The following is a 16,290-nucleotide window of genomic DNA, read 5'->3' as shown; positions in this document are numbered from 1 at the left end:
GCGTTCTCGGGGGCTGCAGGTGTCCCGAGAGATCTCAGGGCAGGGACAGCGGGGCAATGGGGACTCAGGGCCTGGGGGGCCTCAAGTCAGGCATTCAGTAAACGCCGCCAACTGACTTCACATTACTCCACAAGCATGTGTTGAGCACCTCCTGTGTGCCAGGCACTGTGCTTGGTTTTGGGATAAACAGGGCACAGGACTGAGGAGGACTCTGCCTGGGGCTCCCAGTCTGGTGGGGAAAGAGACAAGGCCCCAGGAATCGCAGGCTGGCTGGGAGCTGTGGGGGTGCCTGTGGGGGCACCTAGCCACCCTGGGGAGCATCACAGATGCTTCTCCATGAAGAGATGCTTCAGCTGGGAGCCAGAAAGAAGAAAGCCCTGCTGTGGGATGCGGGCCAGCCCCTTCCCATCTCTGGGCCTCGGTCTCAGCACCCAGGGTGGTGGAGTTGCCACTCTCTCAGGTTCTGGAGGCCCTGATGGGGCTCCCAGGGGCTGGGAGGACCGACTTCTACTTGGTGCCCTGGAAGCCCTCTGAAAGCTCAGAGCCTTCTCAGAGTGCTCTCGTAACTGTGGGAATCATGGCGGTGGAGGCAGATTTACCAGCAAAGCCATCCGTCCAGCAGCCCAGCACCACGTGGAGGCCGCCCAGCCCTCTCCCCTGCACTTGCTTTGCCCAGGTGCCCAGGCTTCAGCACACGTGCGCTCCACCTCCCCGCTGGATGGCACCCCAGAGTGCAGAACCCCCTAAGGGAGGCAGAGCTTCTCTCTGTGCCTTTGCCGTAGTCTCTGCGTCCTTCCTGGCTGCCCTGGAAGACAGAGGTGACCCCCTCCCCCCACAAGCACCTCCTTGCAGCCAGCCCTCTGTGCCTCAGTGGGCACAGAGAAACACAGGTTGACAACCCTGCAGATGGCTCTGGCTTTAGGCCTCTGCTGCCGAGTGTCTCCCAGATGCAGCTTCCGGACAGAGCTCAGCCCACTCTTGGTAAGTGCCAGCCGCCTGGGTGGTCTGGGATCGGAATGAATTCCAGAGGCCAGAAGGAGCCAGGGTTCAAATTGCCACCAATTTCCTGAAAGTTCCTACTGGAACTCCAGGCAAACCCACTGGTTGAATGGGGAAAAAAACAGACCCCTCACTTAAAACCAGATGTCAGCATCTGTCCTGAACCAGCCCAGGGAGACGGAAGGCCCCCGCCCCGCCCCCTCCTCCTTCTCTCCCTGTCCTAAGTCTGCAGGCTGGGTCAGCCACCAGTCACCACCCACCACATAGCAGACGAAGACCCTGTGTGAAGGAAGCAACTTCTTAGCTGGCACCTAAAAATATTGACTTGGGTTTTTTCTTTAAATAGAAAGGAAATTTAACTCACTCCACCCCAGTCCTCCTCCTTCTGGTTCCGAGTGGGCACCCTGGGGACCTCACCCAGACTCGACTTCTCAGACCCAGAGCAGCTGTGGCTCTCGGGAGGATGGAACAAGGGCAGGGTGGAGGACAGGGAGGGGGCTCACCCACTGCTGAGGGGGCTTCCCATCCTGAGGATGGGAGGAGGTGACTGGCATTTGGCTGACCCAATATCCCAGAGCACCATTCACACAGAGGGGCCCTGGGTGTCTCTGTGGCATAGAGAAATCAGAGGACAAGGACAGCCAGATGACCCTGAAACGGGAAGGGGGACATGGAGGCTCTGATGCCCGGGCCAGCTGGCTTCCTGACCTCGCCTTCCTCCAGATCCACCCTGGGCCTGAGCCACCGTGGGCAGTAAGCCGGGCAGCAGCTCTCCCTCTGGGTCGGTGGCTGGCTTCCTGCGGGTCCTCAGGCACATGGGGAAGAGCTCAGCCAGTGGCTCCTGGCAGCTGAGACCTGGCTTGATTCTGAGCCACAACCATGCAGTGGACACTAGAGAGAGACCCCTGTGCCCTGACGGATGCCATCTCCTAGGCAGGCTGCTGCGGGGAGAGGCGCCAAGAGGGAGACCGTGTGTGGTGCGCAGTCCCATGTCAGAGAGCACAGACAGGTCTGGACAACACACAGGAAGCTAGCCAGAGGGTTACCTTGGGGTGGGGACTGGAGGTCCCTTTTGTATTGTTTGAAGCTCCTTTTCTTGATTTTATTTTATTTTTTTGTGTGAGGAAGATTCACCCTGAGCTAACATCCGTTGCCAATCCTCCTCTTTTTTCTTGAGGAAGATGAGCCCTGAGGTAACATCTGTGCCAGTCTTCCTCTGCTTTGTATGTGGGATGCCTCCACAGCATGGCTGAGGTATGCAGCAGGTCTGCACTAGGGATCCGAACCCACAAACCTCGGTCCCCCAAGCGGAGCACACGGAACTTTAAGCACTCAGCCATGGGGCCGGGCCCCTTGATTTGTATTTTAATAAAAATAATGCATGCAAATAGTTTTTAAAATACCAGAGTGCTACAAGGAAAACAAAACACCCCAGCAATTTCCTGCCCCACCCCTCCCCACGCCCAATTGCTACACCCAAGAGGTGACTACTTGCAATTCTTTTTAGCTGCTGCTTCTGATATTTACTGCCATAGTCTCAATCGCCTGCGTACACTACTGTTTCATAATTTGTCCATTTTTGACATTACCTAAATGTCTAAAATCTAAGAAGCTACGTAGAATAATGGTTAAGATGCTGACTTTTGGGCTAGATTACCTGGGTTCTAATCCAGGCTCTGCCACTTACTGGTGGTACAACCCTGAAGAAGCTATTTACCTCATCTGTGCCTCAGTTTCCTTAGCTATAATGTGGGATAGGGGTCCCTACCCCGTGGGGCTCATGTGAGGAGGAAATGGATTGACACATGTACTTCAGGCCTGGCCCACAAGAAGCTCTCAATAAGTGTTGGTCATTATTATTATCTCCCATCTGTAAGAGATGAGAATCCACACTCCTCCCAACTTCATAACATAGTTATATCACTATTTTGATTAAATCAGTATCCAGTGTGTCCAGTACAGTCAGGCACAGTAAGCTATCTATTGGTTCTACTTCTGGAACCTTCTGGTCTCCTCTTTAGCCCAGCCAGCAAGGGCAAGGAGAAAGAAGACCCAGATCCTGGGTTCTTATATCTCTCTCCAGTAAAAGGAATCAGGGAGGGCTCCTTAGAGAAATGGTTGATTCCAGGAAAAGTATCAAATGAGCCTGGAACATCTTGCTGTAGGAAAGGAAATGCTCAGAGAATGGTGTAGATAAGTCAAAGGACGTGACAGAAGTCAGCTTGAAGGGGGTCCCATGGGTCAAAGCAGGCACAATTGGAACATCAAAATAAACCATGAATTATAAATTATAATCCTTCGAACTAGGGACCCATGAGTCCATACTGATATAAACAAATAAATAAAATGAAAGTTTGATCAGAAATGGAATATTTACATGGTCTCAAAGCACCTACCCACAAAATATTTATTAATTAAAAAGGGCAAAAGAGTAACTTCACAATAGAAAAGACTGGCAGAGACACTCCACCTTAATGAAGTGATCAAAGTTAATGTCATCCCCAGTAATGAGACAAATCGAAATCAAGGGCCACCTGATGGGAGGTAAGGAGCGCCCAGCATTGCTCCTACGATCTTCCTGCCAGAGATGCACAACATGAGTCTAGTCATGAGGAAACGTCAGCAAACCCAGGTTGAGGGACATCCACAAAATAACTGGCCTGTGCTCTTCCAAAGGGGCAAGGTCATGACGTCAAGGAAGGACTGAGGACCTGTTCCAGATTGAAGGAGGCTAAAGAGACGTAACAACTAAATGGGACAGAGGATTCTGACCTGTGTCTTCTCGCTCTAAAGGACATTATCTGGACAACTGGCAGAACTCGAGCGGGGTCTGAGGAGTAGACGGTGGTCACATCCCAAAGTGGATTTCCTGACTTTGATGGATGTATTGTGGTTAGATAGAGGAATAGCCTTACTTTGGGGGTTACGAGGCATCACATCAGAGCTCTCAAATAGTTCAAGAAAAAAAATTGTTTTTTTTTTAAGATTGGTACCTGAGCTAACATCTGTAGCCGATCTTTTTTTTTTTAACTTCTTCTCCCCAAAGCCCCCCAGGACATGGTTGTATATTCTAGTCGTAGGTCCTTCTGGTTGTGCTATGTGGGATGCCGCCTCAGCGTGGCCTGACGAGCGGTGCTAGGTCCACACCCAGGATCCGAACTGGCAGAGTCCTGGGCTGCCGAAGCAGAGCGTGTGAACTTAACCACACAGCCATGGGGCCAGCCCCAAGAAAAAATTCTTTACACTGCTCTTGCAACTTTTCTGTAAGTTTCAGATCATTGAAAAAAATTATTAATAAAGGTAGAGAGTCATTACAGCAACCCACAAGATGGTGGAGGCTCCTCGGGTCTGGGTCCCCCAGTGAGGACAACGTGGGGCAGAACTTCCTACAGTGAGATGAACAGGGAGTGAGAACGAGAAATAAACTGCTGTCCTTTGAAGCTACTAAGCTTTTGGGCTGCTTGTTCCTGTGCGTAACTCACCTCTCCTGACTGACGCAGAGACTCTCCCCAGATGCTGGTCATCCTTGGCTATCCATTCACGTCTGAAAGCAAGGCTTTCAAAGCTGGTTGGAAACTCAGCATGGATCTGGGGGTGCTTATTGACCGGTAGTGAGCACTCGACCCTCAAATATGAGGGTCCGAAGGTCTTCGCTTTGGGACGGGTCAATTTCCCAGGAGAAGATTCGTCTAGGCTCTGGTCTGTGGGGGAAGTGCTTCGCTGGTGCCCTGGGAACTGGGGAAGGGGCAGGGGTCCCAGTTCAGCGTGTGGACTTAGGCTTCATCCCCTTGTTTTCAGTAAGGTGCCTCATTCACCCACACTCCTCCACTCAGCTGGTGTCCCTGAGCCCAGGCCCCGCTGGTCGGTTTCTCGGCTTCCCCCAGGGTGGGTGGGCAACAGCATGGCTGCCCCGGTCAGCAGGGATCTGTGAATCCTACTCCTTCATGTGCATCTTCGGCCAGTTCATCCCTTTTCACCAGCCTCATGCCCACTTTTGGAGGGACCCATATCCCCAGTTCCTGAGCCTCCTGGGCTCTGTGGGCTGTGGTGGCTGGCTTCTAGGTACTTCCTCGCTGCCGGCACTTTCTCTGCTCTGCCTGGCCCACCACTACTTGCCCACTCTGTGAAATTTTGTTGGTATGCCTCATCAGTTGTCTTCTCTCCCATCTTCTTTGTCCTCCATGCATTTATCCTTGAAAAAATTTGTTTTAATGAGATTTGGGGACGGAGACAGATAAATATGAGCATTTGGTCAGCCACGTTTAATCAGAAGTCCCCTCCCTTGAATGCTGTGCTATGATGAGAACAATATCATCAAGGACACTAGTGAGTGCTGCCATCCATGGAGGCTCTGCGCCAGGCACTATGCTAAGGGCTTTGGGAATATTAACTCTCAGATCCTCTCAATGCCTGTGATCCAGGCCAGAAGTGAGCGGAAGGGGCAGGAGGGAGAGAGAACCATGATGCAGGAGCATTCCTGGGCTTGCGACCTACTGCTCCAGGGCTGCCTCGGGGAAGCCACTTGAGCTGCATCTCAGGAACAAGGATCTATCCTTTGGCTCCCACATCCTGTTGGCCAAAGTTCTGCCCCTGGGAGGATTAACCACTTGCATCTCTGGTCTACCCCCACATGTGTGCTAACCAGGGTCCCACGGTTTCCCAAGCCTCAGCATCAACCGGGAAGCCCAGGTTGACATGAACTGGGAAGACAGGTCAGAGGAGCTCCTAGGGGTCACTATCAGGTTACACCTGGGGGAAGCCGGCCGGTACTCCTGGAGAGTGGCCGGGTTGTAGTCACAGTGACGCCTGGGCCCAGAGATTGGAAAGCCGAAAGTCTGCTACAGTACTCACGAGGGGTTCTCTGTCATTAACCCCATTTCACAGACGAGGAGCCGTTGGCCTGAGTCCACTCGGCCACCCTGCCTTTCTGTGAGTTACCAGTACAACAGAAATAATAATAATAATAATAATAATGGGCCTCCAAATAGGGATCTGGGGGCTGAGCTTGGGGCTCAATCTGGAGGAGGGGAGGGGGCTCTCCAGTGTGACATGGGAGTTGGCTTTGAGTCAGTGTGACAAAGAGAGACTTTACAAACATTTCTGCTTCCAGTTTTGGAATTTAAATCTAAGGCCTGAGGATAATTTCTGGCTTTTGCATGAGCTAGTTTCGAGGCCTTGAGCAAGTCACTTGTGCCTGTGTGCCTCAGTTTCCCTACCTGGCCATGATGGTGTTCAAGGATCTTCCCTTCCCCCCAGGGCCGACACTGGAGGATTCTGTGAGGGGAACGCTGCCCAGCTAACGTTCCAGGTGGACAAAGAAAGTATGGGGCCACCTCCTGCCTCCTCCTGGGGAGGGGGTCTGTGAGGTAACTTCTGGAACAGGTGGTTCCTCCCTGCAGAGAGGAGGGGAGAGCATTCAACACGTTCTCTTGGGTGGACTGCACCCAGGGCCGACTGGCCAGCCGGCTGCGGGCCGTGAGGCATCACAGGGTTAGTGGAACCAGCGGGCAGACCATGGGAGCTGCGAGCAAAGTGAGGCAGGCCCCTCTCCCAGGGTCCCCCTCTCTGGCCACCGGCAGGGCCAGCATTTCTCGCCCCGAGGTGCAGTTGGGGGGGCACCTTTATGCTCTTCCACAGGAGCTTAACCCTGACCTGTGCGCGGTCTCCTGGAGACACCTCCTGAGGGCCGGCGCCAGGGCCAGGACGTGTCAAACTGGCAAAGCACCCAGGAGCTTCCTGGATTCTTCATCCCTTTATTTCCATAGGACTAATCTTGCTCAAGCAAATATATTTAGTCAGCAAATACTGAAGACTGCAGGAGATTAGATTATTGCTTAGTAAATATTTACTGGGCCCCACTCTACCCACCGGAGAAGTGTCCTTCCCCATTGTGACCTGGGACTCGGCTATGTGACTTGCTTGGGCCAATGGGAGTGAGCAGACATGACTCAAGCAGAGACTGAAATGTGCCTGCACCATCAGGCTTTCCTTCTTGGCACCTCTCCCATTGCCAGGAGAACAGCGTCCCAGGGGTTTCCACGCCTGTCAGCCCAAGTCCCAGGTGAACACACAGAGCAGATCTGTGAGCCAAGCCAGGCAGCCCCACATCCCCACAGCCCCAGGCGGGGTCAGCCAGTCAGAAGCCCAGAAGAAGCAGCTGGCCCCCAGCCACCCTGCAGAAATACGAGCGAGAATAAATGATTGTGGCTTAACGCCACTGAGTTTGGGGGTGGCTTGTTACACAGCAATGGCTGACTGATACAAGAGCCTATTGTGTGCTAAGGTCTGAGACAAGGAAGTGTCAAAATCTCCCCTGTGACATGTGCAAGGAGAGAGGGGGACATGGGAGAGTGTGCAATAGGAGGCAATGGTCAGGTCAGATAGGATGGGAGCTGGAGGAGGAACAAGGGAGCATATAGGGAGCAGGCGAGGAAGGGAAATCCGGGCAGAGAGGCCTCGGGGCAATGCTTCATGGCAGGCGGGCGCATGGGACTTGAAGGAGCTGTAGAAGGAAGGTGGTGGAGCCAGGAGAGGCGGGAGAGGTGCCACGTGGGGCTGACGGGGCAGGCAGGAGCCAGACACCTAGAGCCTGTGGGCGCCTTAAGAATTATGGACTCTATTTTAAGAGCAGTGGGTGGGGGTCCATGTGCGATATGCATTTTGAAAAGATCAATTCCATTGCTGAGTGGGAAACAGATTGGAGGGGCCGTGAATGCCAGCAGGCGGGTGGGCAAGGAGGCCGTGGCAGTCATCCAAGTTAGAGGTGACGATGGCATGTGTATCATTTCCTGGAGCTGCCCAGAGCTAAAGGACCACAAACTGAGTGGTTTAAAACAACAGAAATTGATTCTCTCACAGTCCTGGAGGCTCGAAGTCCAAGATCCGGTATCAATAGGGCCACGCTCTCTCTGAAGTCTCTAGGACAGGAGCCTTCCTTGCCTCTTCCAGCTGCCCGTGGTTGTTGGCATCCTTGGCATTCTTTGGCTGGCAGAGGCATCACTCCATCTGCCTCTGTCATCACATGACATTCTCCTCTAAGTCCAAATCTCTCCTCTTACGAGGACACTTGTCATTGGATTGGGGCCCACCCTAATCCAGTGTGACCTCATCTTGATGACATTTGTCAAGGACCCTATTTCCAAATGAGGTCACATTCACAGGTTCCCAGTGGGCAAGAATTTTGAGGACACACTATTCAACCCAGAACAGCATTGCACAGGGTAAAGGTACAGGAGGCGACAAGCGGTGGACAGTGTGGGAGTTAGTTAGGGGGTAAAATAAATAGAGTGTGGAGCCAGGCCCACTGCGGGCCATCTGGTATTCCACTCTTCTCTTGACCACCCTGCTGGCCCCCCCACCCGACCACAGAGCCACTCCTTAGAGGTGGCGTCACTCACTTCCTTGTCAGGCTCGTCTCCAATTTGTACAGGTCTCCTGTTTGTTGTTCTGTCCCTGACCCCTTCCAGAGACTGAAAAGGCAGCACTTACCCTTCTCTCTGCCACCTGGTGCTCCTGGTGCCCTGGGTTCACAGGGTCAATCTGACCTGGGCCACGTACAGCCTGGGCTTTAGAGTCGCTCTGGGTCCAAGTCTAGACTCTGCCACTTATTGGCTGGACGACTCTGTGCGATCTACTTAACCACTCTGAGTCTCAGCTTCCCCGTCGTAAAATGTAGGCAATCTTAGTACCAACCTCACGGGGGGGGTGGGGGTCGATATAAAACACAGAGGCCAGCGCCTGGCATGTAGTAAGCATTCCATACAAGTTACCTTTACATATATCTACCTATGACCATCCTATAGGTTTGGATACCTTAATTCTTTCTCCTTCCAACCTCATCTCCTCTGGAGAAAAAGATTCAGGACATCTCCAACGAGGAAAAAGCTTGCCCAGAACTGGCATCACCAATTCCCAGCCAGAATGTGCCGGGCTCTGTGCAGAAGGGGGCCGGACCCGATGCTCTTGGATGCACTTTTCCAGGAGTGGGGCAGGATGGGAGCTGACTCATTCTCACTCTTCGAACCGGTCCCTTGTAGGATCAATGGTAACTTAAGCTCCTAGCACAGAGTGGCATACGGCTCACTCCCAATAAATGTTTGCTGAATGAATGGGGCATTTGACCCTCTGGCTGGGGACTGGGGCCTCCTGAGATGAGGATGGAGCAGAGAGCCTGGACGAGTGAGTTTGGACTCATTTTAAGATGTCTACCAAACACAGCAAGCCCTGCTATGGGGGACAGGAAGGAGAAATGAGTCCCTGATTAATGGAGGTCTCTGATCTGTCACTTGGGACAGAAGGGCAACCTTTCCCAAATCTTTATATAGAGTCTTAAAGTTTGAACTGAGGTCACTGAATACAGGTCTCTCTCTGTCTAAAGAAAGATAGACCGTAGAGCAAATTTATATTAAATGATTCTTTATTATCATTTGTTACTATCTGAAATGATCTCATTTACTGTTTATTGTCTGTCTCTCTCACTTAATTGGAAATTCTCTAAGCCCAGGAGGCTGGTCCATTTTGTTTACTACTCTCTCTCCAGCACGCAGAATAGTGCTGTTCAACATTTATTCATTCGGTTCCTTAATATTTAATCAAAAAATTAATAGTGAAGGATGAAATGAATAAATACTTGGAGTCGTGCTTCACTTCTATTATTTTAATGGGGTTTTACTATAATATTGAAGATGTTGTCCCATGAGAAAAAATACACTGAAAGACTTTTGAAAATGTCTAGTGAAGCCTTGACTGGCACTGAGATCATAGCCGGCTCCCTGGAAGTGTTTTTGAAAAACTGCAATAACTACTGTTGCAAGCCCAAGATCATCTCCTTATTAATTCCTTCTCAAGGTCTCAGGAACTCTCCGCATGCCTGGTTATCACCCAGCGTCTCTTCTAAAGCTGCTGAAACTGCTCTGCATCTTTCCCTGTGTTCTGATGATTAACAATGTCTGATAGAGCTACACTGCAATATCACATTTTGCCAGCAGGTGTCACTGTCTAATAAGATGTAACCCTTTGTGAAACCCACAAAAATTTAAGGGCAAAGAGTCTAAGAAATGAATCAATGTACTAATTCATGAACTCTGTAAGATCAAAGTTCTGTAAGGAAAGGTCCACTCTACTTAGTTTCACCTCATCAGAAAAATTCGTCTTATGTTAGGGATGCAGAATGGGCCTAAGTTGCATTAATATACTTCGGTGTTCTTTCCATTCTGGTGGATGCTGCCACACTTCTGCTATGGATCTCACGCTTTCCTAGCATGAGATCTTTTTGTCATCGTCAATAATGGTATCTCAAATGTACCTATTATCTTGAAATTCCTCTAACCCTAGATCGATGTCACTCTACCCCTGCATATGTCATGCTCAATTAACATTTGTTGAATGATTGCCCCCCTCCTCCCCAAATCCTGAGAAACACACAGAGCTATTCTACAGATGAGGAAACTGAATCTCAGAAAGGTTAAGTAACTTGCTCAAGGTCACACAGCTGGTAAATGGCAGGGCTGGGGTTTGCATTAGGCTTGTCTAATTCCAAACCCCTTGCCCACTCACTCTAATCAGCAAAAGGGACTCAGAGAAGATGGGAGCCTTGTGGGGGCAGCAGGGTTCTGCTCTAAGGGCTCAAAGGCCATCCAAGACATCTCTGGACAGACTTTCACCATCAGAAAAAGCAGCTGATGCTAATTTGCTATCTAATCATTTCTCCTCATCACTTTCCTGAAACAGATTAGAGAAATGAGCAACTTGTGCTGATGCAAGTGATGCAATGCGTGTGGGGGTGGGGGGCGGAGCTGGGGGCATGGCACCACCAGGAGCCCGGAGCCACCCCCTCCCTGCTCACCCCTGCGGAGCACAGATACTTGGTTTAAGACTTGAGTCAGACTTCAAATTCCTGGATGGTGTTTATCAGCTGATGTCACAATACTGCAAGATTATGTATCTTTTTAACAAACAATAGTATCAGCACTGATATGACAAGCATACACTCCTTTCACACAATCTGCTCTCCAAGATTGCGCAAAACTGCTCCGGCAAAACTGCTCCGTGACACAGCGGGTCACCCCTGGATGCTGCTTCCCAGCACCGTCTGGCCTACCTGCCCAGTGTCTCGGAGGAGAGGAAGGCTCACTCCCCAGAGATTCCTCTGGAAAATTTAGGTCAGCAGGATCTACTTACGTGACTGGCTCAGAGCTGAGATTGAAGATTCATGCTGAAAGAGGGTGGGGTGGGAGTGCTGAGGACTTCTAATTGGGAACCATCTGTTTCAGGGCTTCACATCAAAGGTGGGGTCCCTGGCCCCAAATGAACAGACCTTGCCCCTTGAATTACACGCAGTCTGCCCCAGTCTGCTCCAGAAGGCACCCTCCAGGATGAGGGGTGAGGCCTGGAGGAGTTCCACTCAGGAAGGCAGACAGCATCACAGCTCCCGGAGGACGGCACCTGGTGGAGGTGCACACTTGTCGTGTAACAAACCACCCAGAGGAAAGCACAAATGAAGCACAGAGGGGCTGTGTTCTTCAGGAATTAGACTAGGCTGGGGTACGCCACTAACTTGGGACGACCCCCTGCCATCCCGGATGTTTGCACAGTTCTCCAGGTGCCCTAAAGTCCTGGGACAGCTAACTTCTCAAATTGCAAAATGGCTCAAGAGAATCCTGTGCTCTTTTAAATTCCAAGCACCCCGGGGTGCTGACAAGGGCTGCCCAACCCCCACCCCAGCTGGGTTCCACCTTCCTAGGCCACTGGAACCTGGAGTATTAACTGAGCGGCCAGAATCCCGGCTCAGGCCAGCCCTACCCAGCGCAGCCAGTTGAGCCTTAGTACTTTTTAAACTCAAAACAAAACAATAGCGATTTTCAGCACCACGAGGTCAGAAGACATCAAGCGGGAATCTAAGAGTCCAGTTCGGCTCCAAGCTCTGCCACAGCAGGGCCTCTGGCCAGTTACTGCTTCCTGGTCTTGTTAATGAGTATAACAAGAGCCCCGGCCTTACAGGGTTATGGTAGAGATGGAATAACTAGACATCACTTGTAACAGCTTCTCCAGTCCTGCTAACTCCCCATTCCCTTCAATGGACACTACACACAGTGAGGGTGGAGGACGTAAGGCGCTTTTGCTCTTAAAATGGTAATTTCTCTAAAATCTTCCCAGTTCTAGGATGCGAGTGACTGCTCTGCTAGGGCGGGGGAAGGAAGAGTGAGAACCACAGGACACTCTACGCGGAGAAGTCCTCAGAGCTGGGGACCTACCTGGCAGATTGCTCATTCACTCATTCAACAAACATTCACGGAGTGCCGCCTGCTGTATGTCCGCGGCCATCCAGGCACTGGGGATGCCGAGATGCCCGGGGCCCCCAGGGTCTGGGAGTCCTAAGACCCCCGTCCCTACGGGTACCGAAACGGAAACGCATCGGGGGTGCTCCGGCTGGGCGAGAGTCCTTGGCTTATGTGCCGGCGCACGTCCTCCTCTCTCGTGCCCTAAAGCTACGGAACTTTACGCTGCTGGGAATTTCAGATGAGGCAAGCAAGGCCTCGCCCCCGAGGTTATTGAAACAAGCCCCAGCCTCCCAAGAGATTTCAAAAATTATTATTAGTAAGCCCCCCACCCGCACCCCCCGCTGGGGGCCTGGCACTGCCGCAGCCCTCCGAGTGTTGCAACCCCGGCCTCTCGCCCAGCGGAGGCTGCCCGGCGTTTCCCAAAGACGCCTCCGGAGGGACCGAAGCTCCGGCGCCGCCCGCGCGCCCCGGCGACCTGCGGGCGGGGCGGCGGCGGGGGGCAGCGAGCGGGCGCCGGGCACGTGACGCGCCGCCCGCCAGCGCCCGGCCCGAGCGCCCCGCGCCCCGCGCGCCCGCGGCCGCCCCTGCGCGCGCAGCGCCCGGCGCGGGAGCCGGAGCCGGAGCCGGAGCCCTGGGCCCGGGGGCGGGGCGGGCGCGGCGGGGCGGGGCGGGAGGACGAGGAGGCCCCGCCCCCGGCGCTTTTCTCCTTTTTCACTTTAAAGCCTTGGGTTGCTTTTTCTTCTTTGCACAGAAGTCGCGCTCGGGCAACCCGCGCGCTCGCAGCAGGAACCAGGCTCCAGGCGCTGGCGCCGGGGCCGCGGGGAGGAGGCGACTTCGCTCCCTGCGGCGGGCGCGGCCCGAGCGCCCGAGCCTCCTGGGCCCCGAAAGCGGGCGGCGGCGGCGGCGGCCTCCCCGGCGCGGTAGGCAGGGTCGGGCACGGGCGTCGGGTGGCGGGGTGTCCGGGCCGGGGAGTGGGCGCAGGGATCGCGGCACTTGGGGACCGAGTGGGTGGGCGCAGGGCGGGGCACTGGGAACCGGCTGGGGGTCCCGGCTGGGGACCTGGTTGGGGGTGTGAGGAGCCCTTCTCTCTCCGCGGGTCCCAGGAGAGGGGCCGGGGCGCCGCCCAGCGCCGCCGCCGCTGCTGCCTCTGCAGGCGCAGGCGGGTCGCGGCGGCCCCGGGTCCCACCTGCGGGGGCGAGGCGGGGCGGGGAGCCCGGCGGCCACCGCGCCGGGGGTTTGGGCCTCGGAGGCTGCGCGCGGCAACCCCCGCTGATTTCTAGGTGCCCAGGCGCCCCGGGGCCTCCGTTCCCGCGACTGCCCCCGCGGCCAAGACGGGGGCGCCGACCTGCCCCTCCCGCGCGGGGGCAGCGCGACCCCGCTCGGCAAAGTTAGTTTCGCTTTTCCCGCCAGTCGGGGCGCGGATCTGCAGAGCGGCCGGACTGGCCCCCTCTGGGCTCCTCCGCCCGGCCCGCGGCGCTTCCCCCGGGGAGCCCGCCGGGCGACTCCCGGGCGGCGCCGCCCTCCCCGCCGCCCCGGAGCCGCCGCGGCTTCTCCCGGCAACCAAGGGAGAGCCAAGGGTTATGTTAGGAAATCGATTAAAACAGACAAACCGGAGTAGCCTGGGTGCGTCGGTGGGACCGCGGGATAGGTCACCCCGGGCCCGTGGGATTGGGGACCTGGTAATGGTCCTATTTGAGTTCAAGGCAAAGGTTCCTTGGAATGCTAACGCCCCGGCATGACTTGGCCTGCGGTGAGAAACCGCTGCTCTCCTAGGAAGTTGTGAGTGCGGAGTGTGAAGTGTGCCTGTGAGTGTCTCTGGTGTCTTTGTGTAAGTGTCTTTGAGTGTGTATCTCTGTATGTTAGTGTGTGTCTGTGAGTGCATCTGTGTGCATGTGAGTGTGTCTCCATGCATCTGTGTGGCTCTAGGAGTGTGTCTTTGAGTGTATCTGTGTGCATGTGAGTGTGCCTCTGCATCTGTGTGAGTGTGTCTTCTGTGTGTCTGTCCATCTGTGCGTGTCTTTGTGAGTGTGTCTTTGAGTGTCTCTGTCAATCTAACTTTGTATCTGTGCATGTGAGTCTGTCTCTGAGTCAGTATGTCTCTGTGTCTGAGTGCATCCGTGTGAGTGTGTCTCTCTGAGTGAGTGTGTGTGCCGTCCATGGGAACCCAGCAGTGGGGCTGCTGGTTCCGAGAGCTGCTCAGCCTGACCTTCCTTGCTTGGTTCTCAAAAGTGGGCTGCGCTGCTGGTGCCAGCCGAGGGGGACGCAGGCTTGTCCGCCCTCCCTCTCTCTGCTTCTCTGAAAATGAACTGTACAGTTTGGGGGTGAGTTGGCAGACGCTGCTTCCTGAGTGAGTAATATTTAATTAAACGCTCCAGCCGGTAGCATCAGAAACTGGTCATGAGTTGAGTTTTAACAGGTGTTGATGGTAAAAGCGCCATCCCCAGTGACTAAGGTTTGGTGTCCTGAGAAGATTCTCTTCTGGGGTAGGACAGCTGGGGAGAGAGCCCAGAAGTCCTCCCTGGTTGTTGGGTGTGAGCAGGGGCTGCTCTTCCCTTCTCTGCTCCATCCTTCCCTGATTCTCCCCCTCTGGGTGGTGGAAGGTGCTAAATTAAGCATTAGGGGCATAGGCAGCCTATCTTACAGAGCATCCATCTAGGCCAACCATTCCTTTCCCAGCAGAGGCCCAGAGAGGGTGGCTGACTTACCCAAATGGCACAGCCAGGGCTATGGACCAAGTCTCCAGAGCACTAGTTGTTGCCATTGGTTACTGTGCCCAGTGCTGAGGTCATGGACCAGGCACTTCATGGCTCCCCAGCTGTAAAGTGATGGGCTGGATTAGATCATTTGAAGCACTCCTCTTGTTCTCTTACTGCTTTTTTCTTCTGCAGGGAGCGCTCTACCCAGCAGATGGAGACGGAGAGAGTGTGTGCGTGTGTTTGCGGGTGGGGAGGTGTGGAGTGGCTTAATGCGATAGCTTTACAAATCTTCCTTGTCTTTCCCTGTCTGGCTAGCACCAGAGAAGCAGAGAGAATAAAAGCAGTGGCACATTGACCACAGTGGCTCTGACAGCCACGAGCAGGGGCAGACCTGGCTTCAAGGAGTTTGGGGCTCTGGCACGAATCAGTGGGCTTCAGGCTCTTAGGAAGGAGTGGTCCTGCCAGGGGCCCCGGGTGATGTCACTTTGGGACTGGGTGAGGCTGCGTTCCTTGGACGGCTCCAGCAAGCCAGAAACCACCCTTCAGTGGGCTCCCTGGGGCTGCCTTGTACAACTGGCTCGCCGTGGAATCAGCCAGATGTTTAATGTCTCCTACGGAGGAGCTGGGGAGTGGGGTGGAGGTCCAGCTGGTGGAGGCCAGCACTACCTCCAGCTCACTGAGGACGGTGATGCCCTGCTCCCCCGGGCTGCGCCGCCTCCCTTCCTGCACCTGCCTCTCCTCCTCCTTGAGCAGAGACTTGCCTGCCGATGCGTTTTTGCATTTAGCAAAACCTCTGATTTTTACAGTGTTCATGAGCTTAGTCCAGGAATTTCACACCAACTCTTCTCAAGAAAAAGGTTGTGGCTGGTGTGTGTGAATCAATTTATCTTTTCATTCCTAAAGAGTTTGAGAATGAGCATCTTTATCAGACAAAAGCACAGGGCAGGTATAGATGTGCCTCTGTCTGCCCAGGCGTGCGTAATCCTGTCTTTCCCCCCACAAGCCTGACCGACGAAATCCAGACTTAAAGGGACTTTTGTGTGTGTGTGAGGAAGATTTGCCCTGAGCTAACATCCATGCCAATCTTCCTCTATTTTATATGTGGGGTGCTGCCACAGCATGGCTGAAGAATGGAGTAAGTCCGTGCCTGGGATCCAAACCCACGAACCTGGGCCACTGAAGTGTGGAACTTGAACCACTCAGCCACGGGGCCAGCCCCCATGGGACTTTTGCTTTGGGCTTTCAGCCTAGAGCTGTCCCTTTTCCCAGTTATCTGATAGCATCCTTCCCAAATCTAAAAATCCTGCTCTAGCCAG

The 16,290-nt window shown here is 54.0% G+C and overlaps 1 protein-coding gene across 1 annotated transcript in view; it reads left to right on the top strand.

Moving 5' to 3' along the window:
* The first annotated feature begins 12,942 nt into the window (after window positions 1–12,942).
* The window catches only part of SPSB1 (splA/ryanodine receptor domain and SOCS box containing 1), a 68,827-nt gene continuing 65,479 nt past the window's right edge, over window positions 12,943–16,290 (top strand). The window contains exon 1 of the mRNA XM_070610907.1: window positions 12,943–13,198. The gene's annotated coding sequence lies outside the window, so the exon portion shown is untranslated. The remainder of the gene's footprint in view (window positions 13,199–16,290) is intronic.

The sequence above is a fragment of the Equus przewalskii genome, chromosome 2 (genome assembly GCF_037783145.1).
Source record: "Equus przewalskii isolate Varuska chromosome 2, EquPr2, whole genome shotgun sequence".
Taxonomy (NCBI): Eukaryota; Metazoa; Chordata; class Mammalia; order Perissodactyla; family Equidae; genus Equus; species Equus przewalskii.
The sequence above is the reverse complement of the archived record's forward strand: the minus strand, read 5'-3'. Positions and strand labels throughout refer to the sequence as shown.